This window comes from Nerophis lumbriciformis, linkage group LG15 (assembly GCF_033978685.3).
Source record: "Nerophis lumbriciformis linkage group LG15, RoL_Nlum_v2.1, whole genome shotgun sequence".
Taxonomy (NCBI): Eukaryota; Metazoa; Chordata; class Actinopteri; order Syngnathiformes; family Syngnathidae; genus Nerophis; species Nerophis lumbriciformis.
In genome coordinates this window covers 28,005,138-28,011,137 of record NC_084562.2, presented here as the reverse complement: position 1 = coordinate 28,011,137, position 6,000 = coordinate 28,005,138, and positions in this window count along the sequence as shown.

The window sequence follows — 6,000 nt, the reverse complement described above, 5'->3', positions numbered from 1 at the left end:
ACATCCGGTAGGCCAGATTGAATATCTTAAAGAACCATATTTTGTTCAGGTCTGTTGTACACCTATGTCTGAGTGTACGCGTGTGTGTGCTTGTGTTCACACACATAAAAAACTGAAAACTGTTTTTCTAAATACATTTCACAAATCCATCCATCCATCCATCTTCTTCCGCTTATCCGAGGTTGGGTCGCGGGGGCAGCAGCCTAAGCAGGGAAGCCCAGACTTCCCTCTCCCCAGCCACTTCGTCCAGCTCTTCCTGTGGGACCTTGAGGCGTTCCCAGGCCAGCCGGGAGACATAGTCTTCCCAACGTGTCCTGGGTCTTCCCTGCGGCCTCCTACCGGTCGGACGTGCCCTAAACACCTCCCTAGGGAGGCGTTCGGGTGGCATCCTGACCAGATGCCCGAACCACCTCATCTGGCTCCTCTCGATGTGGAGGAGCAGCGGCTTTACTTTGAGCTCCTCCCGGATGGCAGAGCTTCTCACCCTATCTCTAAGGGAGAGCCCCGCCACCTGGCGGAGGAAACTCATTTCAGCCGCTTGTACCCGTGATCTTGTCCTTTCGGTCATAACCCAAAGCTCATGACCATAGGTGAGGATGGGAACGTAGATCGACCGGTAAATTGAGAGCTTTGCCTTTCGGCTCAGCTCCTTCTTCACCACAACGGATCGATACAGCGTCCGCATTACTGAAGACGCCGCGCCGATCCGCCTGTCGATCTCACGATCCCAAATTCCCTTCTCGGCTGCTGAAGCTCTTGCAGGATTCAGACCATCAGGCAGCTGCATAGAACCAACACTCCTCTTTGAGCTGCTCCCTTATCGTGGTAGAGGAGTTTGCGTGTCTCAATGATCCTAGGTGCTAAGTTGTCGGGGGGTTGCTATGTCCCTGGTAGGGTTGCCCAAGACCAAAAGGTCCTTGGTGAGGGTCGAGACAGAGAGCGCCTTAAAAGACCCTGATGAAGTCACGAAAAAATGGACGCAAGTCACTGGGCCCCCTCTTTTGGAGCCAGGCCAGGAGGCGGGGCTCAGTGTCAAGTGCCTGGTTTATGGCCGGGCTTGCTATCAAGAGGGCTGGCCTGCCACAGCCCAAAAAGGCAGCATAGGTCCTCCTTCCAATGGACTCACCACTGATAGGATGGGCCATAGAGGTTGTGTGCAATGTGATATGAGCCTGATCCTTGGCTGAAAAAGCTAGGTCAAGGGACATGGCATGTCACTTCTCTGGGTGGGAAGGAGCCTGAGATGGCGTGCGAGATGAAGAAGTTCTGTCAGAATATAGTCGAACTCTGGAACCGGTCTTCTTGACAGGAGCGGGACTCTCTTCAACTCTGGCTTTGCAACCAGTGAAAGGCAAATACTTGTTGCCTTCTGACTCAGAGCCAATACATACAAGAGGGCAGTCTCCCTCCACCTCCAGGTGGGGGAACGGGTCCTAACTTCTGTTTGTGCTTATGTGCCAAACAGTAGTTCAGTACCCGCCCTTTTTGGGTTCCTTAGACAGTGTTACCCAAGACGATTCCCTTTTTGTTGGTAGCGATAGTGAGACCTGGAGAGGCGTGATTGGAAGGAACGACCGCCCAGATCTAAATCTGAGTCATGTTCTGTGTTTGGATGTCTGTGCTTGTCATAGATTATCCATAACAAACACCATGTTCAAGCATAAGAGTGTCCATATGTGCACTTGGCACCAGGACACGCTGGGCCGCACTTACATGATCGACTTTGTGGTTGTGCCGTCGGACTTGTGGGCCCATGTCTTTGGACACTCAGGTGAAGAAAGGGGCGAAACATGCACCAGATCACCTCCTGGTGGTGAGTTGGCTCCGATGGTGGGGGAGGATGCCGGTCAGACCTGGTAGGCCCAAACGCATTGTGAGGGTCTGCTGGGAACACCTGACAGAATTTCCTGTCAGACAGAGTTTAAATTCTCCAGAAGAGCTTTGAACATGTTTATAGGGAAGTGCTGGACATTAAATCCGAGTGGACCTTGTTCTGTGCCTCTATTGTTGAGGCGGATGATCGGAGCTGTGGTCGCTAGGTGGTTGGTGCTTGTCCTACTGGTAATCCCAGAACAGGGATGCCATCAAGTTGAAGAAGGAGTCTTATTGGGTCTTTTTGGCTCATGGGACTCCAGAGGCAGCTGCCAGATGTCAACAGGCTCAGCGCAGCTCAGCTTTGGCGGTTGAGGTATGACGAGATGTCAGGGCTCACATGTGATGTATGATGTGTTCTACTCTCTTTTTTTCTGTTAATAGACAGGTTTTTATAAGTTGTCTTTTTAGTGTTTTTGGTGGTTGTGTCATTTGTTGTCCTCTTGTTAGATGTTGTCAAATGAAGGACTACCGATGGAAATGAGCTGCTAGCTAAATCTGGTACTACCATCGGTTCCTTGTGAATAATGTATCGTGCACACTGTCTATCAAATCATAAAAAAAAATAATAATAATTGTGGCAGAGCTTGGTCCGCATTGCCGGCAGTAAGTCGGACCCGTTTTCAGTCAGAGTTGAACTCCAGGGCTGCCCTTTGTCACCAATTCTGTTCATAATTTTTATGGACAGAAATTCTAGTTAGGGCGTTGAGGGGATCCGGTTTGGTGGCTGCAGGATTAAGTCTCTGCTTTTTGCAGATGATGTGGTCCTGCTGGTTTCATCTGGCCAGGATCTTCAGCTTTCGCTGGATCGGTTCGCAGTCGAGTGTGAAGCGACTGGGATGAGAATCAGCACCTCTTGGTCCGAGTCCATGGTTCCCGCCCAGAAAAGGGTGGAGTTCCATCTTCGGGTTGCGGACGAGATCTTGCCCCAAGTGGAGGAATTCAAGCACCTCGGGGTCTTGTTTTACAAGTGAGGGAAGAGTGGATTGTGAGATCGACAGGCAGATCGGTGCACCATCTGCAGTGATGCATCGATCTGTTGCTAAGTCAGAAGACAAAGCTCTCAATTTACCGGTTGATCTACGTTCCTCACCTATGGTCATGACCTTTGGGTTATAGATAAATAAATAAATGGGTATAGCGCTTTTCTACCTTCAAGGTACTCAAAGCGCTTTGACACTTATTTCCACATTCACCCATTCACACACACATTCACACACTGATGGCGGGAGCTGCCATGCAAGGCGCTAACCAGCAGCCATCAGGAGCAAGGGGTGAAGTGTCTTGCCCAAGGACACAACGGACGTGACTAGGATGGTAGAAGGTGGGGATTGAACACCAGTAACCAGCAACCCTCCGATTGCTGGCACGGCCACTCTACCAACTACGCCACGCCGTCGGTTATGACCGAAAGGACAAGATCACGGGTACAAGCGGCCGAAATGAGTTTCTTCCGTCTGCTGGCTCTGTCATTCAAGAGGAGCTCCAAGTAAAGCCGCTGCTCCAACACATGGAGAGGAGCCAGACGAGGTGAACTGTACTGGAGGCGGGCAGAGAGTTGGCCTGAGAAGGTTGCAGGCTGCCGGCTAGAGAGCTGGTCTTGTTTTTGAGATAAACAATCATTCCTTCTCCTCACGATGACAGCATTACACACAAATTCCGTTTAGATGGTTAATTCCATGATTCTGTCTACGATTCCATTAAAGTGGAAACTGTAGGACCTGGATAACTCCAAGTCACGACTGACATTTATTTCCTTGCCCTCAACTGCTCATTTAACTCCAAGTTTTGTCTTTGTGTTGGTATTTACAATTCTGTTGACTTTTGTGGTATTTTGGAACAGGACATGGAGTAGGAAAAGGTTGACTCCTATTGGCTCACGGACATTTACGCCATGTTTAAATGAAAGCTGATCGCCGGATGGACTGCATACTGGCCCAGGTTCTACTCAACAGCTGGGAAGAACAAAGAAGCTGGGAGGCTTCTTCACAAACTTTGTTTTGAGGACGCACGCTCGCTCAGTCTTGAAGTGAGACTGTACCATCGCCCAAGGAGGCACAAGCCACAACTGCAACCTGATCAGTCACTGACGGATCCAAGGCGAGGCACTCCAACAGGCCGCATGCTTGCCATGGATGTCCGAGAGCCGAGCATAGTGGAAGAGTGCCGTCACAGCCAGGTCTAAATGTGTCCATTGGCTTTAGGAAATAAAACCCTGTGTGACTTTTGCTGGAGGCTCCAATACATTGTATCACTTTCACTAGTTTTCAGGTAGAAAACCTTCAGTTTAAGGTGTGGCGGCTTTTATTTTGTCGTGGCGGTGCGGTGCGCCACCATCAGTTCCATTGGGGGAAACCCTGTGGTCATGTGCCTAACGAGGCTCTTAGGGAGAAGACGCACACCTGTGAGGGTGGAAAGAGGAGAGGTAGTTGGTGCCATACTCTTTGTTTTACGACGATACTCCATCTTGTTGGTACTGTCATCAGTTTCAGTGATTGTCAAATATTAAACCCTCTTACCAAAGTGTCAAAAGCAACCTGCGACCAAAAAAGGAAGGTCAGGTCAGGGTGAACTTTATCGTCCCGTTAAAGATGTTTGTTACATGACACCTTTTTAGTCCGTGGGTGTCCCTGTGTGTCCATTAGTGTCCCTGTCTGACCCTGTGTGTCCCTTAGTGTCTCTGGGTGTCCCTGTGTGTCCCTTAGTGTCTCTGGGTGTCCCTGTGTGTCCCTTAGTGTCTCTGGGTGTCCCTGTGTGTCCCTTAGTGTCTCTGGGTGACTCTGTGTGTCCCTTAGTGTCTCTGGGTGTCCCTGTGTGTCCCTTAGTGTCTCTGGGTGTCCCTGTGTGTCCCTTAGTGTCTCTGGGTGACTCTGTGTGTCCCTTAGTGTCTCTGGGTGTCCCTGTGTGTCCCTTAGTGTCTCTGGGTGACCCTTGTGTGTCCCTTAGTGTCTCTGGGTGTCCCTGTGTGTCCCTTAGTGTCTCTGGGTGTCCCTGTGTGTCCCTTAGTGTCTCTAGGTGTCCCTGTGTGTCCCTTAGTGTCTCTAGGTGTCCCTGTGTATGTCCCTGTGTGTCCCTGTGTGTCTCTGGGTGACCCTGGGTGTCCCTGTGTGTCCCTGGGTGTCCCTTAGTGTCTCTGGGTGTCCCTGTGTGACCCTTAGTGTCTCTAGGGGTCCCTGTGTATGTCCCTGTGTGTCTCTGGGTGACCCTGGGTGTCCCTGTGTGTCCCTGGGTGTCCCTTAGTGTCTCTGGGTGTCCCTGTGTGACCCTGTGTGTCCCTTAGTGTCCCTTAGTGTCTCTGGGTGACCCTGTGTGTCCCTGGGTGTCCCTGTATGTCTCTGGGTGTCCCTTAGTGTCTCTGGGTGTCCCTGTGTGTCCCTTAGTGTCTCTAGGTGTCCCTGTGTATGTCCCTGTGTGTCCCTGTGTGTCTCTGGGTGACCCTGGGTGTCCCTTAGTGTCTCTGGGTGTCCCTGTGTGTCCCTGGGTGTCCCTTAGTGTCCCTTAGTGTCTCTGGGTGACCCTGTGTGTCCCTGGGTGTCCCTGTATGTCTCTGGGTGTCCCTTAGTGTCTCTGGGTGTCCCTGTGTGTCCCTTAGTGTCTCTGGGTGACCCTGGGTTTCCCTGTATCACCCTGTGTGTCCCTGTGTGACCCACTGTACATAAGATATTAAATACTGTACTCTCCTACTGTACATACGATATTAAATACTGTACTGTCCACTGTGCATATGATATTAAATACCGTGTACTGTACATACGATATTAAATACTTTATTCTCCTACTGTCCACATGATATTAAATACTGTACTGTGCACTGTACATATATTAAATACTGTATTCTCCTACTGTACATATGATATTAAATACTGTATTCTCCTACTGTACATATGATATTAAATACTGTACTGTCCACTGTACATATGATATTAAATACTGTATTCTCCTACTGTACATATGATATTAAATACTGTATTCTCCACTGTACATATGATATTAAATACTGTATTCTCCACTGTACACATGATATTAAATACTTTATTCTCCTACTGTACACATGATACTAAATACTGTACTGTCCACTGTACACATGATATTAAATACTGTATTCTCCACTGTACATATGATATTAAA